The 15169-nt window shown below is 39.7% G+C and overlaps 1 protein-coding gene and 1 pseudogene across 4 annotated transcripts in view; one reads left to right on the top strand and one right to left on the bottom strand.

Annotated features, from left to right (window-relative positions):
• The window catches only part of GABRG3 (gamma-aminobutyric acid type A receptor subunit gamma3), a 1148957-nt gene that overhangs the window by 460307 nt on the left and 673481 nt on the right, over nt 1–15169 (bottom strand). The gene's annotated exons all lie outside the window — the stretch shown is intronic.
• Nucleotides 8449–8567, top strand: LOC122933566 (annotated as a pseudogene).

The following is a 15169-nucleotide window of genomic DNA, read 5'->3' on the forward strand; positions in this document are numbered from 1 at the left end:
CGGCCACCCAATTGACTAATGCCTGTACCTGCTCAGGCCTTACCATCCTTAGAACGGCATTGGGCCCCACCATATATCGCTGTAAATTCTGGCGGCTACTGGGACCTGAGGTAGTTGGTACACTAGGACGTGTGGATGTGGCAGAACGGCCACGTCCTCTCCCAGCACCAGAGGGTCCACTAACACCACCACGACCATGTCCACGTCCGCGTCCCTTACTAGATGTTTTTCTCATTGTTATGGTTCACCACAACAACAAATATATTATTTGGCCCAATGTATTGTATTCAAATTCAGCGGGATATAAATTTGAGGCCTAGTATTTAGGCGCTGGGTGACCGGTATGGATTTAGTGACAGAATTAGACTTGGAAATGCACAGAAGCGTGTGTGTGAAGTTATTCTGAATGACCCTATGTGCACCTTCAATATGATCTACCCTTTTAGGGATAGATTTCAAATAGCTCTGATATAGCAGAAACGACTAAATTATGAAATTGCTAAATTGGGAATTGTATTTCAACCCAGAACAAGAAATGTGCTTGAACGGACACTAAATAACTCGCCCAGCTACAGCACTAAGGACAGATTTAGCGGGATATAAATTTGAGGCCTAGTATTTAGGCGCTGGGTGACAGGTATGGGTTTAGTGCCAGAATTAGACTTGGAAATACACAGTAGCGGGTGTGTGTGAAGTTATTCTGAATGACCCAATGTGCACCTTGAATATTATATACCCTTTTAGGGATAGATTTCAAATAGCTCTGATATAGCAGAAACCACTAAATTATGAAATTGCTAAATTGGGAATTGTATTTCAACCCAGAACAAGAAATGTGCTTGAACGGACACTAAATAACTCGCCCAGCTACAGCACTAAGGACAGATTTAGCGGGATATAAATTTGAGACCTAGTATTTAGGCGCTGGGTGACAGGTATGGGTTTAGTGCCAGAATTAGACTTGGAAATACACAGTAGCGGGTGTGTGTGAAGTTATTCTGAATGACCCAATGTGCACCTTGAATATTATATACCCTTTTAGGGATAGATTTCAAATAGCTCTGATATAGCAGAAACCACTAAATTATGAAATTGCTAAATTGGGAATTGTATTTCAACCCAGAACAAGAAATGTGCTTGAACGGACACTAAATAACTCGCCCAGCTACAGCACTAAGGACAGATTTAGCGGGATATAAATTTGAGGCCTAGTATTTAGGCGCTGGGTGACAGGTATGGGTTTAGTGCCAGAATTAGACTTGGAAATACACAGTAGCGGGTGTGTGTGAAGTTATTCTGAATGACCCAATGTGCACCTTGAATATTATATACCCTTTTAGGGATAGATTTCAAATAGCTCTGATATAGCAGAAACCACTAAATTATGAAATTGCTAAATTGGGAATTGTATTTCAACCCAGAACAAGAAATGTGCTTGAACGGACACTAAATAACTCGCCCAGCTACAGCACTAAGGACAGATTTAGCGGGATATAAATTTGAGGCCTAGTATTTAGGCGCTGGGTGACAGGTATGGGTTTAGTGCCAGAATTAGACTTGGAAATACACAGTAGCGGGTGTGTGTGAAGTTATTCTGAATGACCCAATGTGCACCTTGAATATTATATACCCTTTTAGGGATAGATTTCAAATAGCTCTGATATAGCAGAAACCACTAAATTATGAAATTGCTAAATTGGGAATTGTATTTCAACCCAGAACAAGAAATGTGCTTGAACGGACACTAAATAACTCGCCCAGCTACAGCACTAAGGACAGATTTAGCGGGATATAAATTTGAGGCCTAGTATTTAGGCGCTGGGTGACAGGTATGGGTTTAGTGCCAGAATTAGACTTGGAAATACACAGTAGCGGGTGTGTGTGAAGTTATTCTGAATGACCCAATGTGCACCTTGAATATTATATACCCTTTTAGGGATAGATTTCAAATAGCTCTGATATAGCAGAAACCACTAAATTATGAAATTGCTAAATTGGGAATTGTATTTCAACCCAGAACAAGAAATGTGCTTGAACGGACACTAAATAACTCGCCCAGCTACAGCACTAAGGACAGATTTAGCGGGATATAAATTTGAGGCCTAGTATTTAGGCGCTGGGTGACAGGTATGGGTTTAGTGCCAGAATTAGACTTGGAAATACACAGTAGCGGGTGTGTGTGAAGTTATTCTGAATGACCCAATGTGCACCTTGAATATTATATACCCTTTTAGGGATAGATTTCAAATAGCTCTGATATAGCAGAAACCACTAAATTATGAAATTGCTAAATTGGGAATTGTATTTCAACCCAGAACAAGAAATGTGCTTGAACGGACACTAAATAACTCGCCCAGCTACAGCACTAAGGACAGATTTAGCGGGATATAAATTTGAGGCCTAGTATTTAGGCGCTGGGTGACAGGTATGGGTTTAGTGCCAGAATTAGACTTGGAAATACACAGTAGCGGGTGTGTGTGAAGTTATTCTGAATGACCCAATGTGCACCTTGAATATTATATACCCTTTTAGGGATAGATTTCAAATAGCTCTGATATAGCAGAAACCACTAAATTATGAAATTGCTAAATTGGGAATTGTATTTCAACCCAGAACAAGAAATGTGCTTGAACGGACACTAAATAACTCGCCCAGCTACAGCACTAAGGACAGATTTAGCGGGATATAAATTTGAGGCCTAGTATTTAGGCGCTGGGTGACAGGTATGGGTTTAGTGCCAGAATTAGACTTGGAAATACACAGTAGCGGGTGTGTGTGAAGTTATTCTGAATGACCCAATGTGCACCTTGAATATTATATACCCTTTTAGGGATAGATTTCAAATAGCTCTGATATAGCAGAAACCACTAAATTATGAAATTGCTAAATTGGGAATTGTATTTCAACCCAGAACAAGAAATGTGCTTGAACGGACACTAAATAACTCGCCCAGCTACAGCACTAAGGACAGATTTAGCGGGATATAAATTTGAGGCCTAGTATTTAGGCGCTGGGTGACAGGTATGGGTTTAGTGCCAGAATTAGACTTGGAAATACACAGTAGCGGGTGTGTGTGAAGTTATTCTGAATGACCCAATGTGCACCTTGAATATTATATACCCTTTTAGGGATAGATTTCAAATAGCTCTGATATAGCAGAAACCACTAAATTATGAAATTGCTAAATTGGGAATTGTATTTCAACCCAGAACAAGAAATGTGCTTGAACGGACACTAAATAACTCGCCCAGCTACAGCACTAAGGACAGATTTAGCGGGATATAAATTTGAGGCCTAGTATTTAGGCGCTGGGTGACAGGTATGGGTTTAGTGCCAGAATTAGACTTGGAAATACACAGTAGCGGGTGTGTGTGAAGTTATTCTGAATGACCCAATGTGCACCTTGAATATTATATACCCTTTTAGGGATAGATTTCAAATAGCTCTGATATAGCAGAAACCACTAAATTATGAAATTGCTAAATTGGGAATTGTATTTCAACCCAGAACAAGAAATGTGCTTGAACGGACACTAAATAACTCGCCCAGCTACAGCACTAAGGACAGATTTAGCGGGATATAAATTTGAGGCCTAGTATTTAGGCGCTGGGTGACAGGTATGGGTTTAGTGCCAGAATTAGACTTGGAAATACACAGTAGCGGGTGTGTGTGAAGTTATTCTGAATGACCCAATGTGCACCTTGAATATTATATACCCTTTTAGGGATAGATTTCAAATAACTCTGATATAGCAGAAACCACTAAATTATGAAATTGCTAAATTGGGAATTGTATTTCAACCCAGAACAAGAAATGTGCTTGAACGGACACTAAATAACTCGCCCAGCTACAGCACTAAGGACAGATTTAGCGGGATATAAATTTAAGGCCTAGTATTTAGGCGCTGGGTGACAGGTATGGGTTTAGTGCCAGAATTAGACTTGGAAATACACAGTAGCGGGTGTGTGTGAAGTTATTCTGAATGACCCAATGTGCACCTTGAATATTATATACCCTTTTAGGGATAGATTTCAAATAGCTCTGATATAGCAGAAACCACTAAATTATGAAATTGCTAAATTGGGAATTGTATTTCAACCCAGAACAAGAAATGTGCTTGAACGGACACTAAATAACTCGCCCAGCTACAGCACTAAGGACAGATTTAGCGGGATATAAATTTGAGGCCTAGTATTTAGGCGCTGGGTGACAGGTATGGGTTTAGTGCCAGAATTAGACTTGGAAATACACAGTAGCGGGTGTGTGTGAAGTTATTCTGAATGACCCAATGTGCACCTTGAATATTATATACCCTTTTAGGGATAGATTTCAAATAGCTCTGATATAGCAGAAACCACTAAATTATGAAATTGCTAAATTGGGAATTGTATTTCAACCCAGAACAAGAAATGTGCTTGAACGGACACTAAATAACTCGCCCAGCTACAGCACTAAGGACAGATTTAGCGGGATATAAATTTGAGGCCTAGTATTTAGGCGCTGGGTGACAGGTATGGGTTTAGTGCCAGAATTAGACTTGGAAATACACAGTAGCGGGTGTGTGTGAAGTTATTCTGAATGACCCAATGTGCACCTTGAATATTATATACCCTTTTAGGGATAGATTTCAAATAGCTCTGATATAGCAGAAACCACTAAATTATGAAATTGCTAAATTGGGAATTGTATTTCAACCCAGAACAAGAAATGTGCTTGAACGGACACTAAATAACTCGCCCAGCTACAGCACTAAGGACAGATTTAGCGGGATATAAATTTGAGGCCTAGTATTTAGGCGCTGGGTGACAGGTATGGGTTTAGTGCCAGAATTAGACTTGGAAATACACAGTAGCGGGTGTGTGTGAAGTTATTCTGAATGACCCAATGTGCACCTTGAATATTATATACCCTTTTAGGGATAGATTTCAAATAGCTCTGATATAGCAGAAACCACTAAATTATGAAATTGCTAAATTGGGAATTGTATTTCAACCCAGAACAAGAAATGTGCTTGAACGGACACTAAATAACTCGCCCAGCTACAGCACTAGGGACAGATTTAGCTGGATATAAATTTGAGGCCTAGTATTTAGGCGCTGGGTGACCGGTATGGATTTAGTGACAGAATTAGACTGGGATATGGCCAAAAAATAAACAGACTATTGCTGGTTAAATGCACTTGGTGTGACAGCTTCACCCTGATGTAGGCTTTAGCCAAAAAACAACCACACCATTGAGGGTTAAATGCACTTGGTGACAGGCGCAGCTTGCCCCTGATTTAGTATATGGCCAAAAAATGAACAGACTATTGCTGGTTAAATGCACTTGGTGTGACAGCTTCACCCTGATGTAGGCTTTAGCCAAAAAACAACCACACCATTGAGGGTTAAATGCACTTGGTGACAGGCGCAGCTTGCCCCTGATTTTGTATATGGCCAAAAAATGAACAGACTATTGCTGGTTAAATGCACTTGGTGTGACAGCTTCACCCTGATGTAGGCTTTAGCCAAAAAACAACCACACCATTGAGGGTTAAATGCACTTGGTCGCAGCTTGTGCTGGCGCACCACAAGACACAAAATGGCCGCCGATCACCCCAGAAAAATGTGACTGACAAACGGTCTGTGCAGCCTAAAAACAGTGAGCAATTGAGGATCAGCAGCTCAATGATCCACAGCTGCAGATCGATCAGTTAATCAAGTCCTTTGGAGGAGTTAATCTGCCTAATCTCGCCCTACTGTCGCAGCCGCAACCTCTCCCTACGCTAATCAGAGCAGAGTGACGGGCGGCGCTATGTGACTCCAGCTTAAATAGAGGCTGGGTCACATGGTGCTCTGGCCAATCACAGCCATGCCAATAGTAGGCATGGCTGTGATGGCCTCTTGGGGCAAGTAGTATGACGCTTGTTGATTGGCTGCTTTGCAGCCTTTCAAAAAGCGCCAAGAAAGCGTCACAAAAGCGCGAAGAAAGCGACGAACACCGAACCCGAACCCGGACTTTTACGAAAATGTCCGGGTTCGGGTCCGTGTCACGGACACCCCAAAATTCGGTACGAACCCGAACTATACAGTTCGAGTTCGCTCATCCCTACTCAATAGTCATCCGTAATGCCGACAAGGGTGGAGGCGTGGTCATCCAAAATAGAGATGACTACGTTAAAGAAGCTCTCCACATTCTGTCGGATACCGATTATTATCTTCCTCTAGACAAAGACCCGTCTGGGGAACATAAGATTGCACTGAGGACCCTGATTGACTCTGCAAAACACATACTGAGTAAAAAAGAACAAGAATACATTTTGAAAACAGACTCAGTAATGGCACTTTTTTACCATCTACCCAAAATCCATAAGGATGTCCAGAATCCTCCGGGCCGCCCCATCATATCTGGGATATCCTCTCTGACTTGCAATTTGTCCCACTATGTGGACATCTTGCTACAGAAATATGTAATTCAGTTACCTTCCTATTTGAAAGATTCCACTTCTTTAATAACTACACTCCAAGGAATCACATGGAAAGATACATATTCGTGGATAGCCCTTGATGTTGCGGCCCTATATTCAAATATCAATCATGAATTGGGAATAAAATGTGTTGATTCTTTCCTTGGTAAAGATTATTCTGTACCTGTTGATCAAAAGTCGTTTATATTGAAATCCATTCAATTTATCCTGACACATAATACATTTTCTTTTGGTGAACAACTATACCTCCAGTGCAAAGGTACTGCAATGGGTACGCGTTTCGCGCCCAGTTTTGCGAACCTTTTCATGGGAGTGTTTGAAGATCAGTACATTTATAAGTCCACCCAGTGGTCGGATAATATTGTATTATATCGTCGTTATATAGACGACTTGTTTTTCATATGGGATGGAGATTCTGATTCCATTATGGGCTTTATTCAATACTTGAATTCCTCTAATTGGGGTATCACTTTATCCGGGACACATGACCGTTCAAGAATTGAATTCTTGGACTTAGAAATGAATGCTGTTGGTGACAAAATTATAACACGTACGTTCTTTAAAAAGGTCGATTGCAATAGTTATCTTGAGTATTCAAGTCTCCATTTTAAAAAATGGAAGACAAATATCCCTTTTAGTCAATTTAAGAGATTAAGGAGGAACTGTTCGCTAACTAGGGATTTCATCTCACAGAGTGAAATCATTCGGAGAAGATTTCAGAAAAAAGGTTATCCTCATAGGGTTATTGAGGCGGCTTTTAATCGAGCCAAGGCTCTTACACAAGAAAATTGCCTATTAGCCAACCAGAAAGATCAGGCAAAGGACAAACAGCAAAATATTAAATGGGGTACCAACTTTATTACTACTTATAGTGGTAATCATAAGGACGTGAGAAATATCCTTTCCAAATATTGGCATATTATTAAAAAAAGACCCATACATAGGCAAATCCCTACCAAGCCACCCGCCCCTAACTTTTAGGAGAGCTAAAACCCTAAAAAATTTGTTAGCACCTACTAAATTACGTAAATTCCATCAAAAAGCAACTGGGTCGAACATTAGTTCATTTATACCATCTAGACCAGTGGGCAGTACTAAATGTAGACAATCTAAATGTCTATGTTGCCTTTCTATACGTAACTCTACCTCTTTTCGTAGTAATACTACTGGGGAAATTTTTAATATTAAGCAACCAATGGACTGTGGGTCAAATAATGTGATCTACGTGCTGGAATGCCAATGTGGATTACAGTACGTCGGTCGCACCACACAGACGTTACGGAATAGGTTGAACAAACACCGTTCAAACACTAAGAAGAAATTTATGCAGCACAGTGTATCAAGACATATTGCGGATAAACATCAGGGTCTTTTTTCAAGTATTTTTGTAATACCTATAGAGAAAATTCATGCTGACACCCGGAACATTACACAAACAATCAAAAGACGTGAAATGTTCTGGATCTATAAACTTAATAGCCTGAGCCCCCAGGGTCTTAATGAGGCATTTGAAATCAATCTATAAATTGATGATATATACACCCTGTCATCATTGGAAAGGGAAAATATGAGTAATAGATGTTTGTCTTTTCTCTATTAGATCCAGACCCTTAACTACATTACTGCTGTCTTGAACTTCTTCTTTCTGATAAAATAATAGGGTGACAACCACGCCACCAATTGGTGATGTTTGTCAATCATCAGGTATTTTGGGATAGTGGTGGCATGCGTGTGTACTTTTACCAACTGCACGCATGCACCCACCTGTATCCCCCAAATCCTGCATGACTAATGTCAATTTATTATGTGATTTGATTGGATGACGTCCCAATCACATAAAAATTCTTTTTATATATTTTTAATTCTTAATATTAATATTCTTTTAGTAGAAGGACTTTCTTAATTAGAAACCTAATAAGTGGCTAAAATTATTTAATTCTTTTCTTAAAAGGAGTATCAGATTTTATATTTCCCTTCCTTTATTTATTGGCCATGCCACCCTGGGTACGCCTGATCTCGTCCGATCTCAGAAGCAAAGCAGGGTTGGGCTCGGCCAGTACTTGGATGGGAGACCACCTGGGAAGAGCGGGTGCTGTAGACCTTTATATATATATCAATTTTTCAATTTTTTAAATCTTTTTAAGGTCGTATCATGCCACTTCCTATTTATGTTTAATAACATTGTTTATTTTATAGGAATCTAGTTATTGTATCTGTAGGGCAACATTATATGTATGTGATCTTCACAATATATGCTTTTCTTTTTCCTCCCCTCCTCTATTTTTGTGAATGTTCTAAATGTTCTTTTTCTGTTGAATCACAGTAGATTTCCAGTGAGAGCGCCCTCTGTTTTATAAAAACGACTCTGATAAGTTTCTACCTGACTATGCGATGTGCGGTTATAGAAATGCAAGTCAGACGGCTCTCTCACCATTCAAGTGTCCCTGTAACTAGGTAACGGCTCTCACATGATCGGATCTTACTCACGTGATGTGAGCCATGTGATACCAGGTTGAGTGACGTGAGCTAGCTTCTTTAGAGAGGACGGCCCCCTCACCACTTTTGTTACCTTGTGACCGAGCAACGGCTCTCACGTGACTGGGATCCGGTCATGTGACACAGGTCCTAGAGTCTTGATAGAACTTTACAATCGCCTTATTTGATTAGAAACCTGTGATGCGTTTGCTATTGCACACCTCATAGGGTCGGCCCCCATATGGGCGTATTGTTTTGAGGTCACTTACAAAACGGACTATTTTCAGTGTGCTTTTCTAGCTTTATATAATACAAATGTGTTTCTAATGTGCACATCGGCGGCTCATTATGAGAGCTTGCAGATATGCACATTATATTTGCCACTGATCATTTAGGCAACACCCAAATCTCCTCCCTTCTGACCCTGTGACCCTTTAAGGGCGGTATGTTTGTAAGTATAAATATGTGTAGCCTTGTGCTGTTACTTTGTGCAGCTCTGTGTACCTGATGAAGGGGAGTGATTCCCCGAAACGCGTTGTATCGCTGCAATAAAAAGATTTCTTCTTGATCCTGGTGACTGGCTGACGGTAATTCGCGCCGTGGGACGTGTTTTTGTTCCTTTATACTATTATCTTCTTGGGGGCTCCAGGCTTCTCCGTTTGAAGATCTTCTGTGATCCCGTGGCTGCAGACCGCCCTATCCAGACATCCAGGCTTGTTTGATAATACCTACAATAGTGTTGTGCCTATCCTTGCACAACCATATAAGGTGAGCCTTACCATCTCTCTCCATATATCAATATATACCCACAGAATTACCCTATGGTGCGCCCATCTGTGTTTTTTTTACAGATTTCAAACCAGCCTGATATATTACATTAGCTGTAGAGATACAGAGGAGGAAGACAGCATACAGTTGTTTTTATTTGCCTTACAGTCTGCTGCCATATTTTGGCCAAAATATGTATTGCAGATACACTTACCTTGGTATACTGAGATATCACGTTGTAAGTGTAAGTAATATGATATTACAGACCAAACAAACAAGCCCTCATGCCCCAACATGTGTCTTATTCCCCTTGGAAGAAGCCAAAGAGAAACACAGTTTTGGCATTAGGGTCCATTTGCTTGGATATTATAGTACTTACACCAGCTGTCTACAACCTTTTTTGGTCTAAGGGCCGCACTGTCACATTGCTCTGTTTCAAGGCCCCTCACACACACACTTATTTGCATCAATTTATAACACAGGCTGATGCAAAGTGAATGGGGAGGAATGATCACAGTCATTCCTCTCTTGTTCATATCTATTAATTATCGCCCACACATCCCTGATTACACATTATATATAATAGGAAAGTGATTTCCTGGAAAAATCACTGCTCTGGTCCTCTGCGCTGCCCCTGCTGCCTCCATCTCCTGGTCCCCATTCTGTTTACATCTGAATCTTTTGTCTTAGGGGCCATGCTGCAGGAACTTGTTAAAAAAAAACTTTTTTACTGGAAAGCCCCTTTAAGTGGCAACATATCCTTCCATCCTGCCTCATTTCATAAATTCCATCACTGCAGAGGATGGTGCACACTGGTTATTACCACCTCCTGCCCTCAAGCTATAGATGCCCCGCAATAACCAGTAGGCACTTTCTCTTACCAGCAGGGAAAGCACTGATTGGTTAACCCTTTAATGAAATGCCTTAATAACCAGTCACTTTTTCAAGATTTACTGCACATGGTGGTGCAAACGGCTCCATCAAAATAATTTTTGCAACTTTTTTTGGAGACACATATTTTGTAAGTTATTTTTATTTTTTTATTTTTTATTTGGGGGAAACTGCAAACATTTTTAAAAAATAACTTCTACTTATTCTTTGACTATGAAAATTAACACCAACGTAAACTATTAAAATTTTATGTCAGTCATTTTGTTGTGTAAGGTTTAATCCCGGCCATGTGCATGCCACCATTTTTTTTTATTTCCTCTAGAAAAGTCTTATACTTGATCACAAAACAGATTAGTAAAGGACATGTTCTATCTTTTTTGGAAGGCCGCCAAAAAGACAAACAGATGCAGCCAACACACACTGTGCTGTCCACAACTTTTGCGGTCCAATTGAAATAATGGGTCCGCATCCGATCTGCAAAAAATGCAGATCAGATGCAGACCAAAACTATGATCATGTGCATGAGGTCTATCTGGGTCTAGTTCCAATAGAGGAGCAGCTATTTCACTGCATAGGGGTCAGTAGAACGGCTTTATCACCGCAAAAAGCAACATTTCAACCCAACACTATCTCTCTATAATATTTTTGGTATCTAAGCCTATTTAAATAGATCATTCAGGGCTCATGCACGCAAATTTATTTTCTTTCTGTGTCCGTGTTTTTACAGACCGTATGTGGAACCATTCATTTCAATGGGTCTGCAAAAAAAATGGAAGGTACTCATGTGCATTCCTTTTCCGTATGTCCTATTTTTTTTCGGAATGGAAATACGAACATGTCCTATTATAGTCCGCATAACGGACAAGGCTATTACAATTCTATTAGGGGCCAGCTGTATCTTTCCACAAAATAAGGAATGCACACGGACGTCATCCATGTTTTTTGCAGATCCGTTCACACTTCAGTTATTTGATCAGTTTTTCCCATCAGTTACTGTAAGCCAAAAACAGGTGCGGGTCAAAAACACAGAACAGGTGCAAATCTTTCCATTAGGCCTTGTTCACATTCCGTTTTTCACTGATTTTCTGCCGACAGTACACGTACCCAATGATTTAAATGTGTTTGTTCACATTTCATTATATTTAAACTGACCATGGGTCAGTAAAAAAAACTCACAGGGACATGCAATACTTTGATCCGTGATGCAGATCAAGCATGCATATTGAAGTCTATGGGTCGGTGAAAATCACTGACACATATCCGTGTTGTGTCCGTGCTGCATCCGTTTTTCACTGAAGACTAATAGGAGATTCTTTGGAAATTCATTTTCAGCTGAGCAACGTCAGTGAATTACAGATGACACACAGATGGTAAAAATGGACACACGGACCAACCACAGAACCTTCACGATAGCTTCACGGATGAAGCACATTTTTTTATGGACGTGACACTGACATGGAGAGGAAATGTAATCGAGGCTTTACACCTGATTTCTGAGTAGGTTTCACTACTGGTTTTGGCTCACAATATGATGGAAATAACTGACCAAATAACTGAAATGTGAGCTCAGCCTAAGGGCTCTGCCCGTGCTGCAGATCACAAATTGCGGTCCGCAATGCGCAGGCATGACCGTGGGGCAGCTGCATGCGGCTCACGGACCCATTCAAAAAAGTAGTGCGTGCACTACTTTTTTGCAGAATGGAAGCACAGAACGGAACCACACGGAATGCACACGGCCGGTGCCCTGTGTATTGTGGACCCGCCATGGGCATTGCGGAGCAACAGCCGTGGGCATGAGCCCTAAATCTGTTTTTGAAACATTTGAGAAATAGTGTTTCAATATTTCCTAACTTTTTTTTCTTACACATAAGTAAATAAGATGTACTGTAAAAGAACAAGAAAAGTCACAAATGTATTACCAAACTTAGCGTGAGATCACATCATTTACCAAATAATTTTAAATACTTATTGCAGGACACCAAACCAAGAATGGTATCAAGACAATCTACACTTTTACATTACTTCATAGAAACATTAAGGGTAAATGAACACAGTCATCATTGCTTCATTTTCCAAACACTCCTGTAGGACTTTAACATTGTATTTTATTGTTATTTTGACAAGTTCCATTTCTTTGGTAACTTTGAGAAACCATTTCAATAAAGGCTGGCTGCCATTAGTGTATTCAAAATAGCAGCAACCTCTATTTGAAATAGTCACTAGAAATAACAATGTGGGTATAATGAAAAGTGAATATTTATTTACAACTATAAGTACTTTGATTGAAATAATTAGAGATGAGCTAACTTTTGAAAAATTTGATTTGGCCACTTTGCTTGTAGTGATGAGCGGAAGGGGGCATATTCAAATTTGTGTTTTTTCACAAATATTTAGAAGAATATTCAGTGAATATTCGCAAATTCAAATATTCGCTATATTCTACTTTTTTTTTACTTGAAAAATCTGCTATGCAGCGATCGCGTTATATGCCAATATTACGCGATCAATACAGGCGTGGGTCAAAAAGGAATATATAGCACTATATTCTAAATAGTGCTATACATTTCTTTTTGAGAATATTCATAATTTTTTTCTATCTAAAGTTATGATTCCTCCCTGCTTAAGTTGCTTGACAAGATTTGTTGCTTGATTTGAAAGGAATCATGACTTCAGATGGAAAAAATTAATACTATTCTAAAAAATGAATATATAGCACTAAGAGTTTTTAGAAAAAAGCAGCTCTCACCAGCTACCTGTTTAAGCTGAGCACGGACAACGGCCCCTGGGCTTAGCCGCTCCAATGGAAATAAAAATAAATAAAAAACTTTAGAAGTCCAGCTAATAGCATAAAAACAGAGGGATGTTGTATCCTGTTTTGGAAGTTTTTAACCGCTGAAATCAAGATCCCTTTGTTATATGCTATTAGCTGGACTTCTAAAGTTTTTTGAATATATAGCACTATATAGAATATAGTGCTATATATTTGTTTTTTAGAATATTCGTCATATTCCGTTTGTGAGATCTGTTCAGGCCTCTCACATGCAGGCCAAAATGGATCAGTTTGCATTCTAATGCATTCTCAATGGAAAAGCCTCCTCTTAGAATGCATCAGTTTGCATCAGTTCAGTCTCCATTCCGCTTTGGAGACGGACACCAAAACGCTGCTTGCAGCGTTATGGTGTCCGTCTGATGAAATTGAGCCAAATAGATCCGTCCTGGCACACAATGTAAGTCAATGGGGACGGATCCGTTTTCATTGACACAATCTGGCACAATAGAAAACGGATCTGTCCTCCATTGACTTTCAATGGTGTTCAAGACATATCTGTCTTGGCTATGTTAAAAATTTGTGATGAGTGGCATACACAATATTAGAATTCGCAATGTTTTGCTAATTTTTGGCCAAATATTCGCCATAAATTTGCAAATTTTAGAATTTGTGATCTCCAGTCATTGTTTATTTGATTGCAAAAATCAGCAATGTAATATATTCAGGATAAATTAGCGATTAGAATATTCAACACTATTCGCGAATACGAATATATAGCACTATATTCTAAATATTCGCAAATTTTCGAAGTGGCGATATTAGCGATTAAAATTTGCGATGAAATCAAGATCCCTCTGTTATATGTTATGAGCTGGACTTCTAAAGTTTTTTGAATATATAGCACTATTTAGAATATAGTGCTATATATTTGTTTTTTAGAATATTCGTCATATTCCGTTTGTGAGATCTATTCAGGCCTCTCACATGCAGTCCAAAATGGATCAGTTTGCATTCTAATGCATTCTCAATGGAAAAGCATCCTCTCAGAATGCATCAGTTTGCATCAGTTCAGTCTCCATTCGCGCTCAACACTATTAAAGATAATACAAACAAATCCGTTCTGAACAGATTGCAGACGGTTGTATTACGAACAAAACTCGAGTGTGAATGTAGCCTTAATTTGTCATAAATTGCTATAAATCAGGTATACCCAGCCTAAGTTATAGCCACACAGAGCCCCCACAGAGCAGTGAAGAACCTTCACCCCCAATTCACCCGCAGCTGCCTTTTATTTAATAATTAATACTGCACTGCATAGTCCTTCTACATTGTTAATTGCCATGCAGCACACAGAGACTGTTCCTGGTATGGGGTTTGGCTGGTTAGGTGGAGGAACAATATGCATAATATTGCTGTTCTTGCCTGCAATCTCATGCAAGTTATTTGACAGTAAACACTAAATATTAATCAGCTCTGGCATACACACTTCTCCAACCCCAGCGCTCTCCTGTCCTACAGGTGTGATGCCTTCTTCTGCCATCTGCTTTTCCTCCTTTTCTACATCATCTGATATCAATGTATATATGTTATCAGGAATATGCAGTTCCTCCTGTCTGTGCATCTTGCTGATATTTCTAGGACATGGAGAATTTGAAGGATGATTTGGGAGAAGTAAAGCCATCATTTTTACCCTTCAATATTCTTCTATTAATTATTCTCAGCAACACTGTCCCTAGTGCATGAGCGCATGCCACTTCTCTCCGTATGCTCAGCTCATAGGACAATGGTGGTGACCACAT

Source organism: Bufo gargarizans, chromosome 3 (assembly GCF_014858855.1).
Source record: "Bufo gargarizans isolate SCDJY-AF-19 chromosome 3, ASM1485885v1, whole genome shotgun sequence".
Lineage (NCBI taxonomy): Eukaryota > Metazoa > Chordata > Amphibia > Anura > Bufonidae > Bufo > Bufo gargarizans.